The sequence below is a fragment of the Lactuca serriola genome, chromosome 4 (assembly GCF_051521515.1).
Source record: "Lactuca serriola cultivar US96UC23 chromosome 4, Lser_US96UC23_V15, whole genome shotgun sequence".
Taxonomy (NCBI): Eukaryota; Viridiplantae; Streptophyta; class Magnoliopsida; order Asterales; family Asteraceae; genus Lactuca; species Lactuca serriola.
Genome location: NC_136411.1, coordinates 197,286,381 through 197,300,493, shown reverse-complemented (window position 1 = coordinate 197,300,493; position 14,113 = coordinate 197,286,381).

Below are 14,113 nucleotides of genomic sequence, written 5' to 3'. Positions count from 1 at the left end.
GATGAGGATCTTTATAACTAATTTGATTCTAGAAAATACTCCTATAGTATTTTATGTTTTGTTGTGACGATGACTTGTTGTATGGATATTTGGTAAGTTTTAGGCCTATTGTACACCACAGTCACTCCCAAGCACATGTTGGCCGTGTCTCGAATGAATATAGTTGATCAGGCTATATTGACCCTAGACACGACTACATAACTGCCCAGGTTTAACCACAGTGCCCAACACCCAATTACTTATAGTTTTTTCTACTCGTGGTTACTGTTTCTAATATTTATGTATTCTTGTATACTTTTTGTAAAATACTTGTATTTTAAAGTATACTTTTAGTTTAGAGCGCTTCGGCCCCTTAGTGTTTATTGTTATATACCATGTAAGGTTTGGTATACTTAGTTCACTATAAACAAAAGCTCTGATACCAATCTATCACACCCCGAAACCGACGGCGGAAACGTTTCGGGGAGGAGGACGTCATACGTAGTATCACAACCATTTTACATAGTAAGCATAGTAAACACAACCAATACATTACAATAAGAATATTTATATTTGTTTTAAAAGCGGAGAAATACATAATTTATATACATCAGTATAAACAAAAGTAAAGACTCTTAAAGATTCTCAGCTCGTAATGTCTCTAAGACTTGTCTCAGGTGCTGGCCATGTTCTTCTTTACTCTTTGAGTAGATGAGTATGTCATCTATGAACACAATCATAAATTTATCCAGGAAGGAACGACATACTCGATTCATTAAGTCCATGAACATGGCAGGGGTGTTGGTTAGTCCGAACGGCATCACCACAAATTCATAGTGACCGTATCTTGTTCGAAAAGCCGTCTTGGGAATATCACCATCTAGGACTCATAGTTGTTTATATCCCGATCTCAGATTGATCTTGGAAAAATAGTTTGCTCCTTGGAGTTGTCAAACAGGTCGGCTATTCGTGCTAGGGGATACCGGTTCTTGATGGTAAGTTTGTTGAGTTCTCGGTAGTCGTGCACATTCTAAACGATCTGTCTTTCTTTTTCACGAACAACACTGGTGCTCCCCAAGGCGAGAAGGTTGGTTGGATGGATCCTTTGCTGAGAAGTTCTTTTAGTTGACTGGACAGTTCTTGCATCTCTGTTAGGGCTAAGCGATACGACGCTTTGGCCACAAGGGTGGCTCCAGGAACTAAGTCGATTCTGAATTCGACTTGCCTTGCAAGAGGTATTCCCAGAAGATCCTCAGGAAATACATCGGGAAAATCACAGATGTCAGGCACGTTGTTGATGTCTTCTACTCCTCGTTTCTCATCCACAATATGTGCCAAGAACGAGTGACATTTCTTGCGCATGTATTTTTGAGCCTTGATACTAGAGATGATACGAAGAGGGATGCTAGGTTTGTCGCCATAGATAATGAGGGTTTCGCCATTTGGCAGATTAAGGCGAACGGCCTTATCGTAACATAAAATGTCTGCACGATGAGAACTTAGCCAATCCATGCCTATGATGACGTCAAAATTTTTATTGAGACTGACATGAGGTTGATTGGAAAGGATTTATTGTTTGATGAGAGGATACAGTTTAAGTATATTTCCCTAGCACTTTCTGTTTTTGCATTGTCCATTTCTACTATAAAAGTTTCACTTAATGATTTAGGGATTTGTTTGAGTAGGTTTTTCAAACTATGACTCACAAAACTCCTCTCCGCTCCACTATCAAATAACATACATGCATATGAGTTATCGAGGAGAAACGTACCCGTAACAACAGTGGGGTCTGCAACGGCTTCCTCCTGGCCTATTGCGAATACTCGGCCACTCCCACCAGTATTCCCATTGTTTGATTTCGGGAAGTCCCTTCGGAAGTGTCCCGTTGCTCCACACTCGTAACACGTACGACCTACTGCCACATTGGCGGCTGGGGCGGCTGGTTGGGTTGGTTCCTTGCAGAAGCGGACAGTGTGTCCCTTCCGGTTGCACTTGGTGCAATGCATCTCACGGCAGGGTCCGTGGTGATGAAAGTTGCACCTATTGCACTTCAGAAGATTGTTGATGTACGACTTTGCTGGTGCGGGGGTGGTAGTGACAGTAATAGCATGAGCTGCCACTAACTGTTACCTCTTGGGGTTCTCTTGCGGGGTTTGCCCCTTTCTCTTGTTCCAGGGTTTCCTTCGGTCATCTACCTCCTTTGGTGGATCAGCAGCAACCGTGATAGTACCCTGTTTAACCCCATGATAAATTAGTCGTTGTGCTAGGCGCTTCGCGCTGTTGAATGTGACTTGGTTGGAAGCCAAAACATGCCCTTGAATCTGGGGTGACAACCCTCAGATGTATCTTTCTACTTTCTTCGGCTCCGGGTTGACCATTCCCGGGTATAGGGCTGACAAATCATTGAACCTGGCCGTATAGGTGGCTAGGTCGGAACCAACCATTTTCGCCCCATTTTTTGAATTTCGCCCCTCGGGCAGTATTCTTCTAACAGTAGGACCTTCAAGTCCTCCCAGCTCATGGCGTTGGTGAGTGGAAGAGATACGAATTTCACATGGCCCTTCCACCATGTGAGGGCTCGGTCTGTGAAGGTACAAGTAGCAAACTTTACCTTGCTTGTTTCTTGGCATGAATAGATTTCAAAGACCGTCTTGGTCTTTTCAAACCATTGCATAAGTGCAATGACTCCCCCAGTTCCGTTGAACATTTCGGATTGGCGTTCGAGAATTCTTTGTAGGTGCATTCCCTAACATGACCATGACCCGTGCCATGGTTCTGATGATTGGTACTACTCCCGCTTCCCCTAGCTCCATTAGAGTTTATTTGGGATAGTGCGGCAGCTACTGCTGCGGTGATGGCAGCCTTTACCATAGCGGGATCGTAAGTTGGAGGTGGTGGTGGCGGTGTTGGTGTCGCGTTTCTGCGAGCTGACCTACGAGGAGGCATCGTGCTATCAAAGAAATAATGAAATACAATAAGTCTCAAATGATTGAAAGTTGTGTGTTAATGAGTTAGCTATTTTCAACATTCCATGAATTAGTTTCGACATAAGCAAGGTTTTCGTGTTTGATTAATAATAAGAGTTTATAGATAAACTTATGAATTCAAGTGGAATGTAATGGGTTAACACACAAAAGAAGTACTTTATTATATTAAACATATATTGGGTTACATTCTGGAGTCAAGAAGATTTTTACCTTTCTAAAGGTCTCCGATTACAAAAGTTAGACAAAAGTAAGACTTTTAGCCGAGATCCTATTCTATAACAAATTTTGGGAGTCGGGCAAGTACTACTTGCGAGGCGGGTTGTGTTTGGAGCTAGACTCTGCGTCTGATTGCTTGGTTCCCATTAGGCGCCTATCAAAGGTGGTCTGCTACTCCCTCATTTCTCTTACCTCGGTGAGGGTCGTATTCATTTGATCCTGGAGTGTGTCGGTGTGGAGTTGGGCATTTTCCTGCAATCTGTCAAGGCGACGAATGTCGGCAGCGTTATCTTGTACCTCTATGTTGACTTCACGGATCCGATTCGCCGAGACTCCTGATTGGTAGGATTGGTTAGCTATCTTGCGTACAATGATTGGGAGTGCTCGGTCAGCTGAACTTCCATTGCTAACGTTATAGAAATCCCGACACATGTTGTAGGGAGGACGCACTCCTTGTTGCTGTCTCCAGTGGTGAATGTGGCTTCCCCAGACGGGAGTTGGTCCCTGAAATCCCATTCTAACAGAAGGAGGTCGGACGGCTGGTTGGTTGATTACCTCTGGCTCTGAGTCTGTCCCATCCGAGCCTTCCTCTTCCATCGGTTCCTCATCCTCTTCTGGGTCATCCTCTACCCACCCTCTGTTTCCTTGATTCAGGTAGTAGGGGTCCCCTGGTAGATGGAATCCAGCCATTGTGTCTGTGCGAGAATAAAGATATGAGAATTGTCTAAAATTTAAAACATGTAAATCTAAACATGCGAGTTTAAACTTATTGTATTTTAAAAAAATACTCCGGTAGTATTCTAAATGTTAAGTTCGATTCTAAAGTTCATAAGTTTGGTAAGTTTTAGACTCGTTGTCCACTATAGCTATCCCCTGGCATATGTTGGTCAGCTCTAGGATAAATATAGTTGATCAGGCTATATTCATCCTAGTCCCGATTGCATGTCCTAAGGCATACCTGTAGTGCACAACTCATCTATAAAAATTCTATATTGTTTTCATTATGATACTGACCCTGTTGTATAATGTATGCATGTATACCTTTAATAAAACTATATATATATTTTTAAAAGTAAATCTCTTAATCAGCGTGTTTTTTTGCCTAGTTGTGTTTATAGTTGTATATCAAAATATGGTTTTGATATACTTAGTTCACTATAAACAATGCTCTATTACCAATCTGTCACACCCCAAACCTGAACGGCGGAAATGTTCGGGGGCGGAGGACGTCATGTACAATATCATAACAATTGAATAGTAAAGAAAGTACACACCACCATAATATAAATATATTTGAAAAGTTTACATGATTGTATGTGTTACATGTTTGAATATCAAATACTATATGGTGATCCAAAATATGTTACTAACGCCAGTGCGTTAGTCTTCAAAAGTAGTTGCTACCTGGTTTAGCGTTTTCTTGAGAATACAAGTTATTTCAAAGAAAAAGTGTCAACAATAAAGTTGGTGAGTTCATAAGTAGTGTTTTGAGAAAATGTATGCCATTCGAAAGTTCGTGTATGTTTTCCAGAAAATACGATATTTTCTTCTGAGCGTATGAAATGAGTATGAATGATTGTTGTATAAATTGTAAGTATTGGAACCAGGAAAATCCTATATTTTCCTAAAAGTGAAATGCAATCTCAAATGACCAAGACCGTAACCTGTAAGCAATTATGACATGCTCAAAAGATGATGTATAGTCTTATTGTAAAACAAAACTATAAAAAGATTATGTTTGAATGTGAAAAGAACTGTATCTGTTACTTTTCCCGTGAAAACGTAATACCATAATAATTGTCTATCCAGTGAGTTTTTATAACCGTACTATCATAATTTTCCTGTAGCGACGTTCTTCAGGCGTCGAAACGAGATGACACTTGTCACCCTGAGGACTATAGCTAGCAGTCAGGGCGCGGGATCATTAGTCCTGTATAGATCTATACACACTTGTCACGTTCTCCGTACGGGAGATTCTGGTTATAAACAGGACTTCTAGTGGTACCTTAAAAGGTATATCGAAGATGAATGACTCACGAATTCTCAATTAAGTCACGTATTAGAATGAATATGTTTGTCTCTGAAATAATTTTCTACAGTTTTGAAAAGGCATAATATTGATATGATGCAAACATATAAATAAAACTTCAAATATTCATAATTATTTTTTATCCCGAGAGGGTAAAGTAAGGTAAGATGTTTACGAATGTAGTAGTAAAAACGGTTACCCTTGATATGATGCAAAAATATAAATAAAACTTCAAATATTCATAATTATTTTTTATCCCGAGAGGGTAAAGTAAGGTAAGATGTTTTGCATGTTAACAGATCCATATGATAGTTATTAAGACAATCTGAAATGTATAACGAAAGATAGATGTTTTCACACAAGATTAACCGTGTCTTTACTTGTATTCTCCCCCGTAATGTGTTAAAAGCATTTAAAAAGTATTTAAAAATTTAGAAATGGGAGTATGAACTCACTTGGTTGATGAGGCGGGTTGAAGAAGATAAGGCAATAATCGAGCAGAACTTTGACAGGAGAAAACGGATTTCTCGGGATTCTTGGGAATCTTGAGAGCGTAAAACCTCCTTCAGGGCTTGGATATGAAACTGGAATTTCGGGATAATCTCGAGAAGTTAGAAGCGTGAAAATCGGGAGCATTGGTGGTGAATTAGCAACCTTTTCCCTTCACCCTCGCACACTTTATATAGGGGCTGGAAAAGATGCGAACGCGGGGCGTTCCTGCTGGGTACGCGGAGCGTTTCCCCTACGCAGGGCGTTCCCCTGAATGCAGCGCGTTCCAAAGCCTAAATACGTCATTTCTTGCGAATCTAGGATGGGATGGCGAAGGGACATGTCTGCGAGCACGAACGCGGGGCGTTCCTTTAGGGAGCGCATGGCGTTCCCTTCGGACCAGCCTTGGAATGTGTGCCCTTTTCTTGTATAATCCATAACTGTCGCATACGAGCTCCGATTTCAATGTTCTTTATATCCATGCGTAGCGAAGAAAACACTCTACAACTCTCTTTTAGACTTTGTCGACTAATTTTGACTTTATTTTTAATAGTATATTCTTAACATGTCAGGACTGGAAAAGTCCGTTAAAAAGCCATAACTTCTTCATCCGACATCCGTTTTCGTCTGTCTTTTTACCTTTGTATCACTATTGTCAAGACCTTCGATTCTCATTTAGATTGCGTTGGCCAAAAGTCGCTCGATCTCTATTTCGAGTTTTTAGCTGTCTACCGCTATATCCAAAACTTCGAAAAATCATAACTTCCTCATACGAAGTCAGATTTGGGGGTTCTTTTTATGTATGTTCACGGTTTAGGGATATCTATGACTTTTATTTAGATACCTAAGGCCAAAAAGTATTTTATCGAGATTTCGCGTTTAAGGCTTAACAGCGCTTTACCGGTATTGTTGCGGATCTTCGATTGGTCATAACTTCTTCGTTATAACTCGAATTTTATTGTTCTTTATATTTTTGGAGACCTTGATATGATATCTATCACTTAGTATACTCAAACTGAGCTTTTTGAACATTTCATTTTTGTCGCTATTTTTATTAATTCACAAAGATATTACAATAGTTGACTTCCAGTCATTACATTGATCTAAAATATCGGGTTGTTACATAACATAAACTTAAAATACTATAGGAGTATTTTGATGTACTATAATTACTTATGTGAAAACTAAAAAGACCCTTATTAGTAGGTCTATAGTTGCTGAGTGGATACACTAAGGTTATATGTGACTAAGATGCTATAGACTTAGAATTTGTGATCTTCCCTTTACATCTTGTTCCTTGTTTGGTTGTGCTCTTAGAGTTGGATCACTTATTCGAAGGTCTATTCTATCTTGGTTATATATAGCTGGTATGCACTACGTAAGTATAGAAGTAACTGGTAAGGATCATCCTATAAATATCTTTAGTAATACATCTATTATATGTCTCTTACACCCCTATTCTCGCTTAGATAACATGGCTGGATTTCATCTGCCGGGAGACTCGTACTTCCCCTATAAAGGGAATGGTGGATGGAATGAAGTTGAACAAGAAGAAGATAACCATGTGGTCCCAGTAGAGGAAGACCCTGATGAGAGTTCTGAGGAAGAGAACGAATAGCAATTTCAGGAAGACTTCGACTCAGAACCAGAGGTCTATAATCCACCTCAAGTTACCCAAAATCCTAACCCTCGACAGGATTTTCAAGGCCCGAAGTCTCTGTGGGCAGTAAACTTGGGAAGGTGGAGCCACGAACAAGGACAACCACCTCGTTATAATGGATACCAGAGCTTCTACAACTTGAGCGAGGGAGGCTCAGCCGACAGAATCCTCCCTATCTTGTTTGTCGGGTTGCTCACAATGTTGAACAAGGAAGAGCAACCATTGATGAAGTCATGGACATTAGGGCTAACTTAAGAGTCAACACAGTTCGCCTCTACCATCTGACCGATGACCAGGAGTTAACAAGGACTCATACTGACGCACTACAGAGGGAACTGAATGCCAACCGATTTGAAGTTAGAGAACTGTAACAGCCGGAGTTTGGGTATGTAATTTTATTATTTTGAATTATTATTTTATTGGGGGAACTCGACGAGTTGGTGCCTCAACTCGTTGAGTAGAGTCTTATTTGTTGACGTAGTTTTGCAACCGGACTCGACGAGTCGGGTATTTGACTCGTCGAGTCAGTGCTGATTAGGAGAACCCTAATCCCCGGGTTTGGTAGCCTATTTAAAGACCTTTATGGCCTTCATTTGCGACCACCTTGTTCCAGAGAAACCCTAGAGAGCAGAGATAGTGAGTTTGAGGGCAAGAGGAGGCTATTTCTTCATCTTTTTGTGTGGTTTTGCTTGAAGGAAGGAAGGAGCACAAATCTAGAGTGTGAAGGGGACTAGATCTGAGCTAATCATCTAGTGATATCATCTTTGGAGGTATAATCATTTCCATTTCGTGTTATATTGATGGATTTCTTGATTTTAGGGTTTTTACCCACATTTTATGAAAGATCTAGTGAGTATGATGTCCTCTTTGGACTTATGACATCAAATTTGGACCATGAGAGTTCCCTAGAGTCATTATATTCCAGATTTTTGCAAGCAAATAAGGAATTGGAGACTAGGTTGCCATTTCTAGTGTTATTTCTCCATTTGAGGGTTGATATGGGTTGCATGCACGTAAAGGTTGCACCTTTAAGTGACTTTTGAGTGTTTAAGGATTAGATATATGACTTGGTTAAGCAGATCTGACCTCAGGAGGTTGTTTGAGCAAGTCCATGGAGGAAACTCGACGAGTCGGACCGGGTTGCCCCGGGGTCTGACTCCAGTGGTGACCCGGTGAGTTGACGGGTGACTCAGTGAGTCGAGTGAGGCTTAGAAAGGGAAGAGTCTGTGGGGACGATGGGACTCGCCGAGTCGTCGTATGCACTCGACGAGTCTGGTCAAAATGGACAGTCGACTTTTGGTTGACTTTTAGGGTTTGTCAACAAATGGGCCTTTGGGCCTATAGAGGGGTAGAATGGTCTTTTACCCTTCTAGGAATTTGCATGAGAGAATATCCAATTTGTGAAGATACATTTATTTAGTGTAATTTATTATTGTGATTAGGCGGAGGCTAGGGCAGTATTTGTGATATCGAGATTTTACCGAGATTCCTGAGGTGAGTCTTTTCACTATACTTTACCTAGAGTGGTAATCAGAACTATGTGACAGTGTATCTTGTATGCTATTTATGTGTTGTGATTTCTATGTGATATGTGATATGCATGATTCAGAGTTTACAAAGTTAGGACCACTGGGTCCACAGAGTTATGGGACCAAGAAGGTCCCACAGAGATATTCGACCAGAGGGTCATCAGAGTTACAACCTTGAGTGGTTGATATGTGTTTATGTGGTATTTTGTGGAACTCACTAAGCATTTATGCTTACAGTGTTTTGTGTAAGTGTTTCAGGTACCAGTGATGATAGCGGGAAGGCACCGACATGATCTGTACACACTCGTGGAGTTTTTGTTTATGTGACTCTGGGACATTTTTTTACTATGATGACAGTGGATACATTATGTTTGATATTATTTTATGAATGAAAGTATGTTTTAAAAATGAAAAATTTGTTTTGAAAAATCTGGTGTTACAAGAACTTTGATAGGTTCAAGTTGCATTGGAAAGGCGTGTGTAGGAAATAGAACACCACTTGGCTGAATCTAGGGCATAATCTAGTACTAACCAGAACAACACTCCTCACAAGTAGAGCACACTCTACTCACTCTTTTGACATAGATTAAATCTACTTGTAGACTCTAGTGTTATTTTCCTGTTTATGTTTAGACCTTGAAATCTCTGATTCACTAGGTCTTTATGCTCTATCAAGGTTTTCTCTATGTTGGTATGTTATAGACCTATTGAAAGGTCAAATTTTTCCTTGAACTCTATACATCTATAATACCAATGAAATTGACAAGCATCTAATTCTCTTGGAAAATCTATATCCAAATTCTTTCATCTTTCTAGTGGTAGACCTCTATTGCAAACACTTAAACAATTACATGTTGAACTAGGCTGATTTAGTTCAAGGAGCACTCACATTATACTCACTATTGAATTCTTACCATTATCTTCATTTTTATAAGCATATAGTTGAAGGATGCCTCCTCATAAATCCAATAGACGCAATTAGCAAATAACTCCAACTCAACCACCACCTCCACCTCAATTCGATCCTATAGTTTTTCAAGCTGCAGTGACCGCGACTGTAACGGCAGCCTTAACTCAAATCAACAGTAGCGGTACTAGTGGGGGTGGAACGAGTATTAACTCTACCCAAGGTGATAGTCATAGACACCCTAGGGAGTGTTCATACAAGGACTTCACCAACTGAAAACCTAAAGACTTTAGCGTTAGTGGTGGAATCATTTATCTACCGTAATGGTTTGATAAAACGGAGTCTATCTTCAAGATCAGCTCCTTCCCTGAAGGAAGCAAAGTAAAATTTTTCTGCCTTCACCTTCTCCAACCGGGCCCTCGCATGGTGGAATGGTCATGTCAAGTCACTTACACTCATAGTGGCTAACTCAATGGGTTTGGAGATGCTAAAGGACCTGATGAGAGGGAAGTATTGCCCGAGGGGCGAGGTACATAAATTAGAACATGAACTTTGGGGCCTTACAATGAAAGGCTCTGATATAGTAGCGTACACTAATAGGTTTAGTGATCTTGTAGCTCTATGTCCGGGGATGGTCCCCACGGAAAGCAAGAAAATCGAGAGGTACATATGGGGATTGTTGCCTCCACTTTAGGTGAACATAATGTCTTCAAACCCCTCTACATTCAACAGTGCCAAACAATTGGCACAAAGATTCATCGACCATGGAGTCTATCCACAAGCAACAACCCCCGCTGTCCCAGAACCAACCAAAATAGCTGACAACAAGAGAAAGTTTTGGGACAAAAAGAAGAACCAATCAACGTAGAACTCCCCCAAGAAACAACATATTGTGGATGATCATGCCGCAACAACCCCTGCTGTCCTTGCACCAGCAAAGTAGTACGCTGGAAGTCTGCGTAAATGCAACAAGTAGAACTTCCATCATAATGGACCTTATTAAGAGATGCAATGTGCCAACTGCAACAGGAAGGGGCACACTTCCCGTTTCTGTAAGGCACCGACAAGACCAATCACCCAGTTCCTTGGTATTAGAGTAGGCCAGGCCTGCTACGGGTGCAGTAAATTTGGACACTACAAACATAACTTTCCAAAGGCGGGGAATACTGGTGGAGTAGGGAGAGTTTTGGCGATTCGCCATGAGGAAGCTATGGCAAACCCTAAGGTGGTCACGGATACGTTTCTCCTCGATAACTCTTGTGCATGCATACTATTTGATAGCGGAGCAGAGAGGAGTTTCGTGAATCAAAATTTTAAACACTTACATAAACAACAACCACAAGCACTAAAAGAAACGTTCACCGTAGAAATGGCTAACGGGAAGACTGAGAGCACTAATGATATATACATAGGATGCACCCTCACTCTAGATAGATATTCATCTCAAATCAACCTCATGCCCATCTCGATTAAAAGTTTCGACGTCATTATCGGCATGGATTGGTTGAGTCTTCATCGTGCTGACATCCTGTGTTTTGAGAAAGTCAATTGTCTTAATCTACCGAATAGCAAAACCCTAGTTATCTATGGCAACAAACCAGGCACGAACCCTCTAATCATCTCGAGTATTCAATCCTAGAAGTACTTACAAAAGGAATATCATGCGTTCCTTGCTCACGTGTTGATGTGAGCCAAAAGGCGAAAGACATAAAGAGCATCCCAGAAGTCTGCGATTTTCCTGACATCTTTCCTGAAGATCTTCCAGGATTACCACCATAATGTCAAGTCGAGTTTAGAATCGATTTAATTCTTGGAGCTACCCCTGTAGCCAAATCACCTTACCGACTAGCACTAGTTGAGATGCAGGAACTATCCAGTAAACTGAATGAATTTCTCAGCAAAGGATTTATTAGACCAAGCTTCTCACCCTGGGGAGCACCGGTCTTGTTCGTGAAGAAGAAGGATGGATCATTCTGTATGTGCATCGACTATCGCGAGCTAAACAAACTTACCATTAAGAACAGATACCCTCTACCATGGATAGACGACTTGTTCGACCAACTTCAGGGAGCAATCTTCTTTTCAAAGATTGACTTAAGGTCCGGGTATAAACAGTTACAAGTTTTAGAGGAAGATGTTCCCAAAACAGCCTTCCGAACTCGTTATGGTCACTACGAGTTTGTAGTGATGCCTTTCGGATTAACCAATGCGTCCGTAGTGTTCATGAATTTAATGAACCGGGTGTGCCGTCCTTACATAGATAAGTTTGTGATAGTATTCATCGATGACATACTTATCTCCTCACGCAGTAAGGAGTAACATAGTCAACACTTACGACAGATCTTGGAAACACTACGAGCAGATAAGCTTTATGCAAAGTTCTCTAAATGAGAATGTTGGATTCAAAGAGTCGAATTCTTGGGTCACGTGGTTAATTAAGATGGAATTCACATGGACCCTTCCAAAATCAAGGCTATCGAGAACTGGTCGGAAACAAGGATGCCTACGGAAATCCATCAATTCTTAGGCCTCGCTAGCTACTATCGAAGATTCATTGAGAAATTCTCAAAGATTGCGAAACCACTTACCATAATGACCTAGAAAGGGGTGACCTTTGATTGGGAAGAGACACAAGAAAAAGCGTTCTAAACACTGAAGAAATCCTTATGAAGCGCATCGATATTGTCCCTCCCAGAAGGGATAGAAGATTTCGTGGTATACTTCGATGCATCCAACCAAAGGCTTGGTTGTGTTCTTATGCAACGGGGAAAGGTCATCACCTATGCCTCGAGGCAGCTTAAGACACACGAAGTCTACTACACTACTCATAATCTGGAGTTCGGAGCAGTAGTATTTGCTCTGAAAATCTTGAGACACTACATGTATGGTATGAAGAGCACTATCTTTACAGACCACAAAAGTCTCCAACATATATTCGACCAGAAGGAGCTCAACATGAGACAAGGGTGGTGGGTCGAGCTACTAAATGACTACGAATGCAGAATTCGTTATCATCCTGGTAAAGCTAATGTAGTAGCTAATGCCATAAGTCGGAAAGAGTACTCAGGTCGTAGATTCAAGGCATTGACTATGATAATCCATTCACATCTGTCCACACAAATTAAGGAGGCTCAATAGGAAGCCTTGAAACCTGAAAAAGTGGTAGGTGAAACCCTGAGAAGGATGGATAAGAACTTAGAAGTCAAGGGTGACAAAATCTTATACCTCATGGATCGGATTTGGACACCGAAGCTCGGTGGTTTCAGAGACGTTGTCATACTCGATACTCCGTTCATCCAGGTTCAGAAAAGATGTACTTGGATCTCAAAAAGTTATATTGGTGGCCTAACATGAACGTAGAGATTGGTACCTTTGTGGGCAAGTATCTTGCTTGTGCCAAGGTTAAGGTAGAATACCAAAAGCCCTCAGGTTTACTACAACAACCGAGGATACCTAAGTGGAAGTGGGAGCGGATTACAATGGATTTCATAACCAAGTTGCCCAAGACAACGGGTGGTCTCGATACCATTTGGGTTATCGTTGATCGGTTAACTAAGTCCGCACACTTCCTACCAATCAAAGAAACTGACAAGATGGAGAAATTGACTAGAACATACATTCGAGAGATCATACGATTTCATGGTGTTCCCATATCTATTATCTCCTATAGAGATATTAGATTCACCTCAATATTTTGGCAGTCGCTACAAATATCCCTAGGAAATAGGTTGTACATGAGTACAACCTACCAACCCACAAACTGATGGACAGAGTGAGGGGACTATACAAACATTGGAAGACATGCTGAAAGCTTGTGTGATCGAATTTGGTTAAGCATGGTATATCCATTTACCGTTGGTCTAGTTTTCATACAACAACAGCTACCATACAAGTATCAAAGTTGCTCCATTTGTTGCCCTCTATGGCCAGAAGTGTAGATCCCCTCTGTGTTGGGCTGAGATGTGTGACACACAACTAGCTAAAGGACAAGTTCCTAACAAAACTCTCACTGGTATGCAAATCATCAGAGAGACAACAGAAAAGATTGTTTAAATTCACGAGCGATTGAAAGCCTCTAGAGATCGATAGAAAAGCTACACAGACAAAAGACGGAAACCCTTGGAATTTCAGGTTGGTGACCTTGTTCTATTGATGGTCTCACCTTGGAATGGCATGATCCATTTCAGAAAGCGTGGTAAACTAAATCCAAGGTACATTGGGCCTTTTGAGATTCTCGCTAGAATCGGCCCTATAGCTTACACGACTACCTCAAGAACTTAGCAACGTACACCCTACCTTCCACATATCCAACCTAAA